The following is a 19881-nucleotide window of genomic DNA, read 5'->3' on the forward strand; positions in this document are numbered from 1 at the left end:
TAGAAGTCGGCTGTAACTCCATCTGGGCCTACAATTTCTTTTTAACTGGAAGACTTTTTATTACTGTTTCCATCTCCTTAGTTATGGGTTTGTTTAGAATTATTGACCTCTTCCTGTTTTAACTTCAGTAGTTTGGATGAATCAAGAAATTCATCCATTTCTTTTAGATTTTTCTAACTTAATGGAATACAGTTTTTTTTAAAGCATTTCCTTATAATATTCTGTTTTTCTTTGGTGTCTGTTGTAATGTTTCTGTGTTTGTTTCTGACTTTGTTAATTTTGGTCCTCTCATTCTTTCTTTGGTTATTTGGGCTAATGATCTGTCAACTTGTTTATTTTCCCAAAGAACTGTCTCTTAGACGTATTGTTTCTTACTTCATTAATTTCTGCTTTTATTTTTCTGTTTCTTGGCCATCTACTTGGTTTGTTCTTGTTTTTTCAAATTCTTGAGTTATATCATTAAGTCATTATTTGTGTTCTTTCTGATTTTTCCTAATGTAGGCTATAAACTTTCCTCGTAGAACTGCGTTTTATATGTTCCAGAAATTTAGCTATATTGTATATTCATTTTTATTTGTTTCTAGAAATATTTTGATTTTTTTATTTCTTTGATCCATTCATCATTTAGTAAGTAACGAGTTAATGTCCTCAAGTTTGCACACTTATTGGAGCATTTTAGTTGTTAATTTTAAGTTTTATTGTATAATGGTCAGATTTTTGGTATTTGTTAAAGCTTACTTTGTATCCCAGGATATGGTCTATTTTAGAAGAGCTTCCATGTGCTTCTGAGTAGAATGTATGTTCTTTGGCATTTAGATAGAATATTCTCTAGATATGTTAGGTTCATTTGATGTAAGATGTCATTTAATTCTGAGGTTTTTCTATTTATTTTTTGTTCAGATGACCTATTTATTAGAGAAAGTTGATCTAGGTAGTTCTTATTAGGAAACATTCATGTAGAGGTAGTAGGTTTGATGGGAGATACACGGTTTTGGCCATTCATGATGTTTTTGATCTAGGTATGTGGACTTTGTTCTTTTGTTGTGTGTCTGATGTGGTAATCTGGCTTTCCTTAGCTTGGGCCAGTGTAGGAGATGCATGACCTGAGTTATGCCAAGTAAACTAGTTTAATTGGCCCATGGAAAGATAACTTCCAAAGATGAGTCTAGAGGTAGGCCAGGCAAAGGAGTTTCACAAATGAAGAAGATTCACAGTCACAGGTCTGGAGCTAGGCTTGGGGTTTTGCTGATTTCAGAGGGATGGAATAAGGATGGGAAAAGGGTGAAAATGATTTACCTAGGAAAGGAGGTGGCTCACCTAACAAGAGGGTTCGTTGCCTTCAAATCTGGAACTAGGCTTATGGACTAGCAGATGGTAGAGAGTTAGGGTAAGGACAGGGAAAGGGAAGTGACTTCTTGCTAATTTAGTAAACCTGTATATATAAATTTGCCTTTATACTTTGTATCCCATGACCTTGCTAAACTCATTAATTAGTTCCAAGATTTGAAGATTTGTATGTATCTTTATTTATATGTGTTTTTAATTTTTAAGTAGACAGTGTCTTTTGAAGATAGTGTTTTTCTTCTTTCATGCATGTATGCTCTTTGTTCTATTCCTTGTCTTACGGCACTGGTTAATACATCTGGTACAATGGCAGCTAAAGGTGGTGAGCATTAATGTTCTTTCTGATACCAGGCTTAGTGTAGGAAACATCCACTCTTTCATCACTTTGTAGGTTTTTTTTTAAGTTAATGGAGTTTTTTCTATTCTCAGTTTAGTAATTTTTTTAGGTGTTTTTTTTAATGATTTTGTACATCAAGTAATATGGTCATGTAATTTTTCTCTGAACCACTACTATAATAGGTGATGTTCACATGGTGAGCTATGTTTGAATTATTCATATAGCAGACTATATGGTGGACAAATGATTTTAAAATACTAAACTAGCCTAGATTTTCAGGAAAAAAAAATCACTGACTTGGTGAATATATGTATATTATTGGATTCGATTTGTTAATATTTTACCTAGGATTTTCATTTGTTTCTATATTCATAAGTGTGCTCACTAGTCATGTCAACTTGACACACAAATTAGAGTTATCTGAAAGGAAGGAACCTCAGTTGAGAAAATGTCTCCGTAAGATCCAGCTATAAGGCATTTTAAAAGTTAGTGACTGATGGGGGGGCGCCCATCCCATTGTGGGTGGTGCCATCCTTGGACTGGTGGTCCTGGGTTCTATAAGAAAGCAGGCTGAGCAAGCCAGTAAGCAGCATCTCTCCATGGCCTCTGCTTCAGCTCCTGACTCCAGGTTCCTGTCCTGTTTGAGTTCCTGTCCTGACTTCTTTCAGTGATGAACAGTGATATGGAAGTGTAAGCCAAACAAACCCTTTCTTCCCCAACTTCCTTTTTGGTCATGGTGTTTCATTGCAGTAATAGAAACCATAATACAGTAAGGTATATTTGTTCTTTTTTTTTTTTTTTTTTTTTGGTTTTATGAGACAGGGTTTCTCTGTATTGTTTTGGAGGCTGTCGGTCCAGCCCGGCCTCGAACTCACAGAGATCCGCCTGCCTCTGCCTCCCGAGTGCTGGGATTAAAGGCATGCGCCACCACCGCCCGGCGGTATATTTGTTCTTTTCTGGGTAATTCTTTTTATCTGATTCATTTTCTGAGTAAATTATCCTGAAAATGAGTTAAGGGTATTTCCTTTTCCATCATTTGGAAGAAATCTTGTAGAATTGGTGTTATTTCTTTAAAGGTTTGGAATAGTTGACTTGAAGAAACAATGGATATTTGTGTTCTGTAAAGTTTGTTTGTTTGTTTGTTCATTTTTGCCATAGACTTACTTTGTTTAAGGGTTACAGGAGTGTTCATGTTAACTGTTTAAGCTTGAACGTGTTTTAGTAGTTATTATTTATTAAAAGGTATTTAGAAGAGCAGATTCACTGGACAGCTGTGTGACCTTGAGAAAGGCACTTTAGCTATAATCTTTTTGGTTCCTGATTTATTCATCTGAAAAACCAAAGGGTTAGACTTAATTGTTTTTAAGTTTGTTTTTTTTACCCCCTAGTTTTTGAATATTATACTTCTGTTAGGATAGAAATATATGCATTTGAAGTTGATGTGAAAAACCTTAGTCTCTATTTTTTGATTTGCACGTCATTCATTGAGCCTTGGTTTTCTTAAATTAACCTTGCCCTTTAGAATATGTCTCAAGTTTTCTTCTAATAAATAATTTGATAAACAAATATGGGTATTCCTATTCATACAGTTGTATATAGTAGACTTAAGGTATGTAAAAAATATCTTTATATGCTCTACATAAAATTTTCTTGAAAAAAAGGATTAGTTTGAAATTTAGAAATATTTGAAATGCATTTCCCTTTTTGTGATATCCCTTTAATCTTCATGATTTTTTTTGAAGCCATATAGTTTTTCCACTTACTGGAAACAATGTGAGCATTTTATGTAAATTTTTTTTCAAAAGTACCACATTGTGCATCCTGTCATTTGTTGGGTTAAAGTAAAGTGGAGGTAGCATACAGATTTACTGCTGAAGGAAACACTGAGTTGCAGGCTGCAGCTGGAGGATTTTACGTAGGCACCTGTGGGTTTGAGTGCGTTCAATATACAGGCTGCAGTAGGAGGCTGGCACTGACTCTGCTGACTCCAGTGCACTCCTTTGCTGCTGTTCTGCCGATTTCTCTACTGTCCAGAAGACAAACAAAATGGTGCAGCACGTTCAGGACTTGGGGGAAAATAACCGTCAGTATGACTCAGAGGTGGGTCTGCTACACTGATCAGAAAAGAGATTGTTTAACAAGTCTAGAGGCTTAGGCAGGGATCAGCATGTCGGATTTCCGTAGCTGTTTTAATATTTGATGATGGTCATTTAAGAATGAAACTGTTATAGTTGTGAAATCTGCATGCCCTCTGTATTTAGAGGTTCTGGTGTATGGCATGTATGACATTAGTAATTGCATACATGGTAGCTTGTGAACAGATTTGGTTTATAAAATGTGTATGACTTTAGTGTATATAGATATGTTATGAAAGGTTTCCTTTTCCTGCTACTATTAGCTTGGCTTTGTTTATAAGTAAACACATAATGGGTTTTGTATTTTCTCTGTTGCTTATTTGTTTGAGTTTTTGCCAATGTCTCTCCTTATATCATTCATTTTGTACTAGCAGAAATCATTCTCCAGCGAGATAGGGGAAAAATCAGTAGGATGAGCACTAAAGTTGGCACTTCATATTTTATTGATGACTGTAATGCAGTGGAGTTCGCATTGCACATAGTCATGACTTAAATGATTATCTCTTCTATGAAAGCAAAATGTTTGTAAGAACGGCCATGTTGACAGTGAGCATAAAATAAAGGAGAGGAAGTAGGACAAGTAAAATTTCCCTGTCGTTGGCTTCTTGAGCTATCTCAGCATTGATCTAAGACACTGTTGTGTTAGGAACATTATAGAAACAATTGAACATCAAGCACTAAACATCATAGAGACTTGGTTCCCACCCCTTTCCTGAAGCACTTTGCTTTGGTATGTGTGTGTTTTGGGTTTCTGTAGCTGCCTGTGACTGAGGAGCTGTCCAGTTGAGACAGCATATGTTTTCTTAAGCCACACCCAACAGATTCTTCTTTTTTATGATCTGGGTACTATTTAATCTTGTGCTGTTTTGTGACCATGTTCTCTGGGATGACTTTTGAGTTGTTAAAAGAAGAAATATACTATATCCACAAGCTCTAGCTTAAGATGTTTCAAACATTTGAGTGTTTTACAGCACAGAAAATCAGTGTTTTAGTTGTGCAGCATTTTCTCAGGCTGAGAGGAAGAGCATTTGTGTGATTCCATGGTGAGTGTATTGCAAGGATTCTGATCACGTAGGTAAAAGTGCTGCTGGTATATTATTTTGGTTAGAATTGTGGATAAGACATTCCAAGTTCAGATTTTTTATTTGCACAAATATTTGTTGAAATACTTTAAACACTTGATTTTTATGTGGTATTAAAAATTGCAGTGCAGTCAGACCAATTTTTAAATGTATTTATAATGTTTTATTCCATAGTAAAGGCATTTTGTGTGTGATTAGAATTAACAACTGTATGGCTGTCTGCCACTATGTTAGATTACCTCACCCACTTTACTGTAGACAGAAATAATACGGAATCAGCATTAATCTTAGGAGTCTGCAGAGCGCCTTTAGGATGTACTTTCATGAACAGTTTCTTTTAGACAGCAAATTAACTCTTTTTCTTCAGAAATTACAAAAAAACTAGTATATTTCAGATCTTTTTATTGAACAGCAAAAAGAAAAATATGGTATTTTTATGTGCCCCATTTTATGACAGTAAATAGTTAACTATAGAGTGAAACATACTGTATTATTAGAATGTTTCATGTATCCAAATGTTATATAACCCTGATGGAATGTTGCAGATGAAACAAAGAAATCTGATTGGTTCCTCACAAGAAATAGCAGCCTTGAAATCCTTTTTAACCAGAGGCTTCCACAGCAATCTGGGTGGTTAGCTGGCAGCACAGTGAAAACAGAAATGCCTTGGAGATGAGGGGGGTTAGAAGTAGAGGTTCATGTTTCTGAGGCCCCTACTTAATTCTTTTCGTTGAATATATATTGCTTTGCAAACGTTTGTCCTTAGCAACAAACAACTCCCTCTCTGTTGTTATTAAGAGAGTGTTATGTCTTATCAAACAGATGGACTTCCTAAAAAGCATTACTTATCAAATGAAGAATCTCTCTAAAAATAATTTCACGTGATAGGATGGGTTAATGAATAGCATCATTTTAAGACATTCATGAAGTGTGAATGAATTCGGGGCTTGTTGAGAGACAGTACATGGTGAAAAGTTTTAAGAACAGGATGCTAACAGCAACTTTTTAGTCCCACCATCCCCCATCATATTAAAGTTACACTAAATAGTTGTCATCTTAAGATTTTGGTGATATTTTAGTTAAGGGCACACTATCTATAATGATACTCAAATAGGATGCTACAAGTAAAAAACAGTTGGAGAATTGTTGTTTTCTCCTGGCTGTTATAGAAATGCCCTTGAGATGGGAAAAATGTGTTAATTTATGTATTTATTATTGGTTAGATGGTCTGCTGAACAATAGTTTAGATTACAACAACAAATATGCAACCCTTTTATGTTTTTAGCAGAAGATATTTAAAACATTTCTGTAGTGTTTATTACAATGTGAAAATTGTCCCGTCCCCCCCCCATGAGACAGGATTTCTCTGTGTATCTCTGACTGTCCTGGAACTCACTTTGTACACCAGACTGACCTCAGACTCTTGCTGGGGAGGCTGGCAAGATCTGCCTGCCTCTGCCTCCCCAGTGCTAGGATTAAATACTTGTGTGAAAATTCTTATATAAAAACAGTAGTAAGTCAACTGTATAGAATCTGGGAGAGGAACAATTACTATGAACCAACATGAGTATCTTAAATGAAGACATCAGATTAGATTGAAAGGAAATAGCCAAGCATCATAAAAGAAAGTATATTTAAAAAGGAACATCTGATTCAGATATTTTTCTCTGAGTACCAACTCTGTTAAATAGGTTCCATGCTGCACTAATTTTATAATTTATCTGATATGCTAATAGAGTTGGGCTGAAGGCAGCTGGCTGCAAGTGTCACAAGCTAAAAGCCAAATGGCTGGCAAGGATTAATACTGTAAATTTGCAATAGATGGATGCAGTTAGGATACCATTTGTTGAAGGAGGATGTTATCAATTAAGATGATTGAGCTAAGATGTTTTTGACCATAAATTAAAACTTTTATCAAAGGGAAATGTATAATAGTTTTTTACAGCTTAAAAATGAAAGGCTTTATACTATAATGTGATAAATGTTTAGCTAAATCTCTTGTCACTTACCTATTGTTGACATTGTGTAATTCTAAAGATCAGGTAGCTTTTGAAGGAAAATGTGCATAATATTTTCAGAATGATGTATAGTTAAGATATTACAAAAGAGGAAGAACTCATTACATTCTTAGAATGGAGGGAATTGGAGGAGTTTCTGAGGGTTCTACGTATTTATTAGTATTTTAGATTAGTATACATTAAGAAAAATAATAGGAAAATTTAGAGATAAGACTGTAGGTATTGATCTCAAAATGACAATACCCATAGATTTGTACTTTAGAAAATATTTATTTTCTCTCTGTGTAAAACCATAAGCCCTTTTTATTGAATTTGGCATTTGAAAGATTAAGTGACTTCTAAGTTAGTGGTGAACTTGCATAGATTGGAAATACCTTCAGGAATTAGTTAAGTTGAAGACTGTACATTAATTTACTTATCTGCCTCATAGTACATAGTAGAATGGATATGTACTTTAAAAGAGAGAACATAGATATCTGTCAACCCTATTTCTCTAGTATGTAGGACAAGGTCCCAATATCAGTGATTTCCAGGGATTTTTGTTTTATATTTTTCAAGACTTTGTGTTGTCCTAGCTGTCCTGGAATGTGCTCTATAGACAAGACTGACTTCAAATTCAGAGATACAAAGCTCCTAGTTTTTGATGAATGGGTAATAATAGTAAGATGTGTGTAATAATAGCAAGCAGATACATATACAGGTAAATCTATGTAATAAATTCCATTATTTTATAGTCTTGACAGAATGAGGAAACTGAGGTAGAGACTTGACCAACAATGGCTGACAGTATATTGTGAATCCAGTGTTTGAACCAGTGTGTTCCTGATCTCTGTTGTAATCTTTTTCTCTAATCAGTGAAGATAAAAATATGTAAGCATTCAGCTGTATCCTTAATCACCAGAAGCCTACATTGTATATATATCCTGGCAGGAATGCAGAATAGAGAAAACCTTTCTGCTATGTCTTTCAGAATTTCTTTAACTGGCATTTTGTGTGTGTATGTGTGTGTGTGTCTTTTTTGTTTTTTGTTGTTTTGGTTTTGTGACACAGGGCTTCTCTATGTACCCCTGGCTGCCCTGAAACTCAATTTGTAGACCAGGCTGGCCCAGAATTCACAGATAACTCTGCCTCTGCCTTCTGAGTGCTGGGATTAAAGGCGTGTGCCATCATTACCTGGCAGTATTTTGCTTTCTAAAATCTTTTCCAATCATTTGTTATTATCATCATCAGTAATTCAGATATGTAGTTCTAAACTATTTAAAAGCTATAGCAAGTGTATATAGAAATCAGGCAAATGGCTCTGAGATCTAATGACTTATTAAACACAGCTGATTTAAAACTTTTGACTTGTTCCTTTTTTTTTTTAATTTATTCTTCAGGATTTTCCCCCTCCTATTTTGTTTTAATTTCTGTTTCCAGCCTCCAGTACTCAATTTTGCAGTAACAGTGAACTTTCTAGAACATGAATATGAGTTTTCTAAAATGTTAATTTTTCCTGGTATGGTAGTATGTGCCTATAATCCCAGAACTCCTGTGATGGAAACAGAAGGTTTAGGAGTTCAAGGTCAGTCTCAGCTACATAGCAAGTTTGAGGCCCTCCTGGGCTCTATGAGACTATCTCTCAAAAATATATATAGATATAGATAGATATATAGATAGATTCCAACATAGAAAGACACAGAAAATAAACACTTAAAAAGACAGATTTAGAATTTGGTAAACAAATAAGCCCCACCCCAAAAAACCCCGCCCAACCGAGTGATGCTTGAGTCTTTTCCTTCAGAGTTGAAAAGCACAGTTATAAATCTGTCTGTGAGGAGCTTCTAAGTTTAATATTTGTTTTAAATTTTGCTGAACAATAATAAAATTCTTTCTGTATTCTATAACCTGCTTTTATATATAGTGTTCAATTTTTTTTATCAGTCTTTAATTCATTTCCCTCTTAGAAAATTGAGTTTATTTCTGTTTGGTTGTTGTGGTGATGCTATGTGAGTGTAAGATTTTAAGTAATGCTGCAGTGGCTATCCTTTCATCATGTACACTGGGATTTGGGGGGCACTGTACCCAGAAGTGGTACAGTATACACATTCTTTATGTTTACCTTTGCTAGATAATTTCTCTTTTGTTGCTACTGTGAAAATTTTTATTTTCCAGAAAGTTCCTGTATTGCCATTGAGTATATATATGTGTATGCTCATTTGTATATTGTTGATGCTTATTTTGTACTACAACTGCAGAAGTGATGTATCAAGATAGAGAGCATACTGATATTGGCTGATACAGGGGTTCAGTGTGCACCTCTAGAATGATGGTAGGTTCTTGTGTCCCAGAATTAGGAATTGGAACAGAATTACACGAACGGTAGCAAAGTGAGAGACTTTATTAAGGAAGGATATTCCTCCAAGGGCGGAAACAAAGTGGCCCCAGCAAAGAGCCTTTGGTAAGCTGAAACAGCCCTTCTATGCAGAGTTCAGGTTTTTAGTAAGCTGAAACAGCCCTTCTATACAGAGTTCAAGGTTTTTGGATATGTTCTGGTAGATATAATTCTATATACAACTCTGCATCATATATCTTATTAGCCTCTTAAATCTCCACCCAGGGGTGTGAGGTTTAGTATTATAATGAGCCAGAAAGTGATGGTGAGAGTTGGAAAAGATCCAGTTTTCCACTTTACCAATTGGCTTTTTCATATCTAATTTTGAAATGCTTTGCTTAAAGGTCTTTTAGACCTTCCCCAACTATTCTATGCTTCAGTAAGATCTGCAACTCTAAAATGTTTATTCTCCTGTGGATACAGGTCCCTGTTCTTGATTGATTCTTGGTCTGTGACTTTTATTGTAAGTATTTCCTCTCAATCTATATACTCCATCTTAAAAATTTTGCTTTTTTTATACCCAAACTCATGTTGAGTAAGTTAGTATTTTAAATTATTCAATTTTATTATTATTTTTCATCATTCATGTTATTTCAGGACTCATAATTATATTTTTCTACAAATAGTTATAAGAATTTTCCTAATTTTAGTATGTATGGATTTATTTTCTGGAACTCTTACAGCAAAATAATTATTGTGTGAAAAGGAAATCATTTATTTATTTCAAATACAGATAGTTATTTTTCTCACCCTATTTGTTGAAGGGCCTTTCTTTTCTCTAGTAATTTGGAATGCCAGTTTCTCTGGTAGGTAGTTTCTTTTATCTACCTGTGTCTGTTTTTTGGGTTCTTTATTCACTTCTTTTCTTACTTGATTAACTATTTCTATGTCTATTGAATCCAGATGATTCTTACTACCCAGCCATTAAATCATTGTTGTATCTATTTATCCTTGTTTCTTGGGAGGATAATAAAAAATGTAATAACCTTTTAAGAGCTATATTAAGGAAAAATCTAAGGGAAGGCATTGTGCTTTGGATTTTCTTTAATTAATTAATTAATTTTTTATTTAAGTTGAAACCAGCTTGTTTCACATGTCAATCCCAGCTCCATCTCCCTCCCCTCCTCCCCCCTCCCTCTCCACCAAGCCCCCCAGTCCCACATCTAATCTCCACTCCGATTCCAAGGGAGGATGAGGCCCTCCAAGGTGGATCTTCAGAGTCTGTCATTTCATTCAGGGCAGGGCCTAGGCCCTCCCCCCAAGAGTCCAGGCTGAGAGAGTATCCCTCATTGTGGATGGGCACCCAAAGTCTATTTGTACGCCAGGGATAAATACTACCCAAGGCCCCATAGATTACCTAGGCCTGCATATATCATCTTGTTGTTAGCTTTAGAAACATTTTTTCCTAAAACATTTTGATCTCAGATCTTTATTCTCTTTGCCATTATTATAATAGTCAAACAATATAGTAGGATTCAGGCACCCATAAGTGCATAGTATTATGCTAAGTACTTTAAAAAACATCTATATGAACTGGAGGTATAGCTTAGAATGCTTGTCTAGAATGTACAAAGCGCTGATTTAGTCTCAGTCACCACATAAGCCTGGTGAGCTACCACACACCAGTAATCCCAGCATTCAAGAGATGAAGGCAGAAATGTCCAAAGTTCAGGATCTTTCTTGGCTATACATAGTCAAGTTAGAAGCCAGCCTGAGGTACATGAGCACGCCCCCCACAGTGTGTGCATGTGTAGTTAGTGAAAATTAAAACAGTATTTGATGTAATTTATTTGAAAGAACAATTTTAAGTCATATTTTTATAATTTATGACCTTTTAACATACTACTTTGGTCTTTGCAGTGAATGTTAATATATTTAGAAGTTATGTCTTTTCTTGTGGTTGGAGAGAGGAGGGGAAAATTTAGTTTTCAGTCTATCAGCTGTCATTCTATATTTGCAGAGGAAGGAATGTAAGGGTTTTATTATGAACCAAAGTGACATAATAAGATAAAGCATTTATTATTGTCTTTGAGGCTTCTATATTTTTAAATATGAATTTGGAATGAAAAATATTTTATTCTGTCTCCATATGTATGAATTATTTCTCTAGTGTCTGTATAGGCATTTGAAGGGAGAGGGAGATCAGAAACTGAAAGAAAGCCAATGTTAGGAAAATAGACATCTGATTATAAATGAAACTGAGCTGTGTTAAGAGTTTATACCTTTTCCGATTGGAGATGTCAAGCATTTTAGTGTTAAGTAATGTGACTGTTCAGTTTGCATTCTAAATAATTATTCAGCTAGAATCTATGTTTAGAAAGAACGGATAAGGGATGCAATAAGGGACAGATGCAGGTTGGAGATGGGAACAGATGGTTGGTAAATAAAAAGTTCAGAGCCAGATGTGGGATACCCCCCTTAAGCTGTTGGTCAGAAATGTCTTGGATACCCTAAAACAGTACAGGCTATGTCATTGCCCTTGGTTGCCCACCAGAACTTGATGGTAAGAATCTATTGCTGAAGACATCATATTCTTTGGTCACAGGATGGAGAAATCAAGTTGGAGACGTCCATATTTAAGGTAGCTAGATCTCTTACCCTATGGCTAATCCTTTTTGGAAACACCCACACATCTGCATTAAGAGGTATGTTTTTTAATCAAATCAGGTTGTTCATCAAGCATTCAATTTTGAATGCATTGAAGTGGAGAACTTTGAGTTAGGTTTGAAGGAGTGAGCAGAAGGAGAGAATTTTATGTTTGGATATTATGAGTTTTAAAAGTAATTGAGATATCCAAGTGGAGACTTGAAAATTACTGGTTTTTATTTGTAAGAAACATTAAATATTAGTCTTTTCTATCAAATACTATAGAATATTTGTTTACAACAAGGACTTCAAATCTTTACATCACCCCACCTAGTAAAACCTTTATGCAAATATTTTAACTCCTACCTGGTAAAACTTTTGTTTACAAAAAGACCTAAGTGCTAACACCCTCCTGCTTTCCTTCCTTTCCTTTGTACCATTCTTTTAAAAGTAACCAATTACAGCCACTGTGAAAAAAACATTTTATTCTGCATTAGAATAAAAACCAAACATGGTATGTACTCACATGGATTTTAGACATGGATCAGGATAGTGCCAGTCTGCACGTCCACTGACAAAGAGTCTGGGAAACAGGAAAGAACCTAAGAGAGATAAGCATGGTACCCCAGAGAAGAGGAATGAGGCAAGATCTCCTGAACAGATTGGGAACACAGTGGTCGAGAGGTGGGGAGTGGGAGCTTGGAAGAGGAGAGGGAGAGAAGAGGAAGAGAGAGTAGGTCATGGGGGAACAGGAAGGTTGAGTGGGGGGGTAGAATGGGGGAGAACAGGATGAGAAATACCATAATAGAGGGATACATAGGTTAGAAGAGAGAACTGGCACCAGTGAGACCTCTAGTGATCTAAAGGAAGGCACCAACTGGCAAGCTAAGCAATAGTGGAGAGACCACCGTAAGTGCCCATTCCTGATGTCTACACTATATGCCATCCTAGAACCTTCATCCAGTGACTGATGGAACCAGAGGCAAACACCCACAGTTAAACACTGAACTGAACCCATGGAACCCAGTGACAGAGAGAGAGGAGCGATGAGCAAATTGGCAAAGAATTGGCTGGCAAAACCAGCAGAGACAGCTGATCTGAACAAGGGGGGGAGCTCTTGGACCCCAGACTGACAGCTGGGAGGCCAGCATGGGACTGATCCAGATCCCCTGAGTGTGAGAGTCAGTGAGGAGGCCTGGGCAACCTATGGGGTCCTGGGCAGTAGATCAGTGTTTATCTTATCCCTGGCATACAAACGGACTTCGTGTGTCCATAACACAAAGAGGGATACTCTCTCAGCCTGGACTCTTAGGGGAGTGCCTGGATCCTGCTCTGAGCTAAGTGACAGACTCTGAATATCCCCTATGTAGAAGGAAGTGGGGATAGGGTGGGAGGCTGGGGGGATGGTGGGAGGGTGTAGGAGGCAGGGAGGGAGAGGGAACTGGGATTGACATGTGAAGCAAGCTATTTAAAATTAAAGTAATTTTAAAAAGTTAAAAAAAATGAATTTCCTTTCCCTGTATGCTTGCTCTTCTGCTTTGGTGAGTAAAACAACCTTTCTGATCAGAAGTGAAGTTTTGCCTTGTTCAGACACTCTAATTGGAGTGGTGGTCTTTTTTTGCTAAGACCCTGAACTTATTTATAGCACAATTTATAAACAGGTACATGCATGTAAGTTTCCTAGTAGAGTAATGGATTTGAATCTATATGGGAAAGAAAATGTCAGGACTACTTTTAAGTTCTGGATTTTGCACTTACAAATACATTAGTAATCTGTTAAAGGGGAAAGTTCATTATATTTCACAGGCTTCTGATGAAAATTGAATTGTATACATATGTAGATCACTTAGCATGATGCCTGACACTTAGTTGGTACAGTCTAAAAAGCTGAAGGTTCCCTTTTCTTTCACTTCTGTGGAGTGTGTTTATGTATATACACTCTATTTGATGAGAATGAGTGTTTGCTTCTGTGGTGAATGAAAATGCAGACATGACTGCTCCTGGGTATGGTTGAGAAAGTTTTTATTGTAGATATGAGGGACAGAACAGCCAGGGGCATCTGGAAAAGTTCAGAGGAGGGAGAGAAAGTAGAAAAGACATGACCAGAAGACTGCAATTAGCCATGAGAAGGGAGGGGCAGGGAGAGGGAGAAAGGAGAGGAGAAAGGGAGCAGTAGTTAGTCTTTCTTATTGGACTTTCTTTTGGGACTGCCAGTTACCCAATAATGCCACTGAGACATTATTAATTATGAAAACTTGACCTTTAGCTTAGGCTTATTTCCAACTAGCTCTTACAACCTAAATTAACAAGTTTCTACTAATCCATCTTTTAACTTTTTTTTAAAACCTTTCTGTATGTCTGATTTCCTCAGTGTTTCCCTGGCATCTTTTCCTCTTTGTCCTAGAGTTCCTTTCTCTGCCCAGAAGTCCTACCTAGCTGTTGGCCATTCAGCTCTTTATTAAACGAATGACACATCTTTACACAGTGTGCAAGTATCTGGTAACAAGGAGCCAAGAGGACCAAGAACAGAGCCAACTGTGTATGGCCAAAATGCTGAGTTATATAGGAAGAGACAAGCTGGGGGAGGGAAGCAAAGCTCAGGGTCTGGAGAGGTGTAGGGTAGGGGTGGGGGTGGGGTGGGGGTGGTGAGAAGTGCTAAGTGGAGCAAGTCTTGGCTTGCCTTTATTATGTAAATGTGTTCATTTGAGAGCTGGCCTATAAACAATTCAGCAATTTAAAAGTACCAACTGCATGCCTGTTATGAAAATATCAAGGCAAAAGGACATTCAAATACTTTAAAATAAAAGTATTTCTTAGTTTATTAAGGTAGCCTAATACACTAGTGCCTCATTACTCATGGCTTACTTTCTACTATTTTAGTTGCCCCTGATCATATGTGGTCTGTACATGGAAAACTCCAGAAAAAATGATTTGTGAGTAAAAAATTGTAAACCTATCCAAAGAGCATGATGAATGTCACATTGTTCTATGTGGTATGGCTTAGGCTAGGAATTGTCCCTTTGTCTCTCACATTAGGATATTTTGAGAGATGGGGCCCAGGAGAAGAGGATATATGTATTTATTGGTTTTTAGAGACAGGGTTTCTCTATATTGCTTTGGACTTGTCCTGGAACTCACTCTGTAGACCAGGCTGGCCTCAAACTCACAGAGAGCCTGCTTCTGCCTCCTGAGTGCTGGGATTAAAGGCATGCGCCGCCAATGCCCAGCCTGGGGATATATTTTTCAAAGTGATTTTCTTCTATTTTCATACCACAGTCAACAGAATACTTGTGTGACTCCAGAAGGTTTGGGAATCCTATTCAATTCTCTGAGTATGGACTTGGAGTGGCGTCATCCCATAGGTTGATGATTCTGTCCTCCAGATAGCTTCCAGGGTCTGTCACTTCAGTTGCTATTCACAGATTTCATATCAGCTGTGCTCTTCTTTAACTGGTTTTAAATTGGTATTTCCTGATTACTCTTTTTGGAGTTGAGTAATTAGTATGAATTTTTGTTTACTGGCATTGGAGGAATAGCTATGTTTACTAATTTATTATAAATGATATCGCAAGCTGGGCGTTGGTGGCCCATGCACGCCTTTAATCCCAGCACTCGGGAGGCAGAGGCAGGCAGATCTCTGTGAGTTCAAGGCCAGCCTGGTCTACAAGAATTAGTTCCAGGACAGCCTCCAAAGCCACAGAGAAACCCTGACTCAGGAAAAAAAAATGATATCACAAATGACAGAGATGAATAGATGCATACAGTGGAAGGGGCGTGAAACTTCTTTGTCCTGTCATTGTATATTGCCCTCTGGGAACTCCCATGTGTTCGACCAACTAGGCGTTCTCCAAACCCTGTCATTTGGGTGCTTTATGAAGACTGCATGACACAGACATGACAGAAGCATGGACAACCATGTCAAAATGTGAGTTGCTGCTAATAGGCTGGGATGTATCCTAAAGCTGGTAGGCATGGAAGAGAAATTCAGCAAGTCCTGTCTGTTTCAGCAGTTTTTTGGGCTGTAAACACCTACCCTCCCTCCAGAATATGAAGTAGAATTCCCCTACACCAGCGATTCTCAACTTTCCTAATGCTTTAGCTCTTTAATATAGTTCATGTTGTGGTGACCCCCCAGCCATAAAATTATTTTTGTTATTAGTTCATAACTGTAGTTTTGCTGCAGTTAATGAATCATAATGTATATATCTGATGTGCAACTATTGTGAAAGAGGTAATGACCCACAGATTGAGAACCACTGCTCTAGACTTAGGAGGGTCTTGTGACTTACTTGAGATAAAAGTAGGTCAGAGACTGTGTGTATGTGGGAGTTGTTAGATTTTGTTTATCATATTCTGAGAAAAAGAAAGTGTTTCTGTGGTCTACCTTGGAGAGGGAGTTACATGCCAGGAACTACAGATGAAAACAAAAAATATATACCATAGTATCATATTCCCCTGTCTAACCCTGGAAACTTAAACCCTTTGAGCATGTGCCCCAACCACAATTCTGGTTTTTCAGTTAGTTCAACATTTTTTAGCTTCCATATATAAGTGATATTATATAGTATGTCTCATTCTGGGTCTCATTTAATTTAGTTAGCATAATGTGTACATGCTTGTTGCAGATGGCAAGATTTATTGCTTTTTAAAGTCTAGGTAGTTGTGCTTTGTAATTTTTTTGTGCATGCATGCATCCATCCATCCATCCATTTGTCCATCCATTGACACTTTAATTGATTCTGTATCTTACTTAAACAGATAATGCTACAGTGAACATTTAGCTACATATATATATATATATATATATATATATATATTGGTTTAATTTCCTATGATATACCCCAAACTGGGATTGCTAGATCATATGGGAGTACAGTTAAGTTTTAAGGAACTTTCATATTGTTTTCCAGAATGTCTAAAGTGTATTCTGTCTCATATAACTAACTGTTGTTAGTTGTATCAGACTAACATCTAGCCATTTTTTAAAAAAATGTCTACTGTGACTGTAAAATGTCTTCATACATTCTGAGTAAAGAAAGACTTTTCAGTGTGCCTGCCTCTGGGTTACCAGTACCCCCATCAAGTTACCCTATACCACGTCTCTGTAAGTACACCCAATAAGCCGTGTATTTTTTTTGTTGTTGTTGTTTTTACAAGACAGGGTTTCTCTGTATTGTTTTGGAGGCTGTCGGTCTAGCCTGGCCTCGAACTCACAGAGATCCGCCTGTCTCTGCCTCCCGAGTGCTGGAGAGTAGCCACCCCCCCCCGCTTTCTTTGAATACTGTTTTCACACAGTTTTCCATTCTTTCACTTTCAGCTTATATGTGTCCTTACAGTTGAAGTGAGTCTCTCTTCAGGCAGCATACAATTCAATCTTTTTTCCCTAATTAACTACTTTTTGTCTGTTGATTGGAGAGTTAATCTTTACATAGCTGTTGATAGGGAATGAATTGATTGCGATTGTCATTTTGTTTTCTGACTTTTGTAGTGCCTTTGTTCCTTCTTGCTACCTTCTTTTATATTTTATAATATTATTATTTTCTCATGAGAGTCTTTGACTTCTTTCTGTCTATGTTTACTTACTACTTTTTTTTTTTTCCCTTTTTGGTTATCATTAAGTATCTTTAGTCTGCTTTAAGCCGATAACTTCAAACACATGAAGACTATATACTTTAATTTCACATCTTACTAATATCATACTTTACAACTGTGTAAACATTCACTAACATTGTAACTGCTATTAATATACAGTCAGTTTATCAATAATATATAAATCTTTTGAATGTGGATATATCTTCAGTGGAAACTTATTGCCGAAATGCTGGCTTTGATTTCTAGGCAGATGTTTTCAAAGTAGAATGACCAAATACTTTTAAAAACTTTTGTATCTTAACATTTGTACTAAAATTAAGTTATTTATCTACCATCCTTACAGAATCAGTGTGTTCTGAATTTGACTGTCTTCTAACTTTTACAGATTTATATCTTTGTTTTTATGCTGTTTAATTAACATGTTGTCGTTTCAATTTGATGAATTCCCCCTATTTCTTGTAAGGTAGGTTTAGTGGTGATGAACTACTACAACTTTTGTTTGTCTGGGAAGTTTTTTTTCTCTCTCCTTCATTCCTGAAGGACAGCTTTGCTTCAGAAAGTATTGTTGGTTAGCAGTTTGTTTTCTTTAGGACTTTGGAAATATCATGCTAGTTAGTGTCTCTGTCTATGAGATTTTTATCAAAGAACCATTAAAGGATTCAAGACCAGCCTGGACTATGTAGACACTGTATTCAAAACAAAACAGAAATACAGTGATTCATGGTGGCCTACATCATAACCAAAACAAGTAACAAGAAAAGCAAAATACAAACAGAAAGCTCTTTATCTTTGACTTTGAGAATATAGTTATAGTATGTCTTGGTGAAGGTATCTTTTGTGGGGGACGGCAGCGAGTTTGGAGACAGGGTTTCACTGTGTAGCTCTGGCTGTCCTGGAACTTACTCTGTAGACCAGGCTGACCTCAAACTCAGAGATCCAGCTGCCTCTGCCTCCTGAATGCTGGGATTAAAGGCATGGGCCACCACTGCCCACTGTAAAAGTATCTTTATGTTGAAATTTTTCACTTCATGGATCTGAATGCTTATTTCTGTAGATAATGGATTTTTGCTATTATTATTTCTTTAAATAGGTTTTCTCTTTAATTTATCACAGAACTCTTTTCGCTTCTTATTCTGGATACCCCTAATGTATACATTGGTCTGCTTTGTAATACTCCTAGAGTCCTGGAGGCCTTTCCCACTCAGTGTTTATCAGACTAACCTGGGGACTCACTGATTCTTTTCTTTGATTGAATATGCTCTGTGATAATTTTGAGTTCAGTAGTTGTGCTCATTAGTTCAAATTTTATTTATTTATTTTGAGACAGCTTTTCACTGTTGTCCCAGGCTGCTTTCAAACTCTTGGGATCCTTCCTCCTCTTCCCACCAAATAATGGGTTTAGAGGTATGTAATACTGTGCCTGCCTCATGTGTGACTCCTGTTTTTGCTTCCTGTCTTCTTGTTAATTTCTCTATTGTTTTCCTGTGGCTTGCTGAATTTCTTTGTGATTACTATTTCAAAAGTCTTGATCAAGTGGTTCAAGACTTCTTTTTGTTTAGGATTTTTTTTTTAAGGTTTATTTATTTGTTATGTATACAGTGTTCTGTCTGCATGTATCCCTGCAGGCCAGAAGAGGGCACCAAATCTCATTACAGATGGTTGTGAACCACTGTGTGGTTGCTGGGAATTGAACTCAGGACCTCTGGAAGAGCAGCCAGTGCTCTTAACCTCTGAGCATCTCTCCAGCCCTGTTTCGGATGTTTTTTTTTTTTTTTTTTTTTTTTTGGTTTTACGAGACAGGGTTTCTCTGTATTGTTTTGGAGGCTGTCGGTCCAGCCTGGCCTCGAATTCACAGCGATCCGCCTGCCTCTGCCTCCCAAGTGTTGGGATTAAAGGCGTGCACCACCACCACCCGGCACTTTTTTGGATGTTTTAAAACTCTGTTCCTTTGGTGGTATGCACCCCATTCATGCCATTAATCGCGTTGATTTGGTGTCTAAATGTTTGAAAAAGTTTGTACCTATTCTGTTCTTTATAGATTGGCTTTTGCAAAGTTCTTTACTGTTTAGATCATGCAGAGATTTTGGACATGCCATCTGCTGTATCTATGGATAGGTAGGCTTACTGCTAGATTCTCTAGCAGGTTGCTGAATATTTGAATCAGCAGGTGAGTGGGCCAGGTTTCTGGGTCTATAAGGGCTTACTTAGAAGGTCTGCTAAAGTGTTCCTGGAGCTCGACTCTATATTGAATGGGTCTGTTAGTATGGTTTAGAAATTTGATAAATAGGAACAGATGATAGAGGCAGGTAGATAAATTCTTGCCCTGCCATAAACAAGGGGTTTTTGTTTAGAACACACAATAAAAAGATTGGCACCATCATAATAGGAAGTAGAGGCAAGATCCAGGTCCATA

General features: G+C 36.9%; 1 protein-coding gene across 10 annotated transcripts in view; it reads left to right on the top strand.

The window, feature by feature from the left end:
* The window catches only part of Tanc2 (tetratricopeptide repeat, ankyrin repeat and coiled-coil containing 2), a 306152-nt gene that overhangs the window by 56051 nt on the left and 230220 nt on the right, over positions 1–19881 (top strand). The window contains exon 1 of one of the 10 annotated variants that reach the window (XM_040749918.1): positions 3477–3781. The exons of the other annotated variants lie outside the window; for them this stretch is intronic. The gene's annotated coding sequence lies outside the window, so the exon portion shown is untranslated. Of the gene's footprint in view, positions 1–3476; positions 3782–19881 lie in introns of those variants that run through there. 10 annotated transcript variants of the gene reach the window in all.

Source organism: Mesocricetus auratus, unplaced genomic scaffold (genome assembly GCF_017639785.1).
Source record: "Mesocricetus auratus isolate SY011 unplaced genomic scaffold, BCM_Maur_2.0 Super-Scaffold_100007, whole genome shotgun sequence".
In the NCBI taxonomy this organism is placed as follows: Eukaryota; Metazoa; Chordata; class Mammalia; order Rodentia; family Cricetidae; genus Mesocricetus; species Mesocricetus auratus.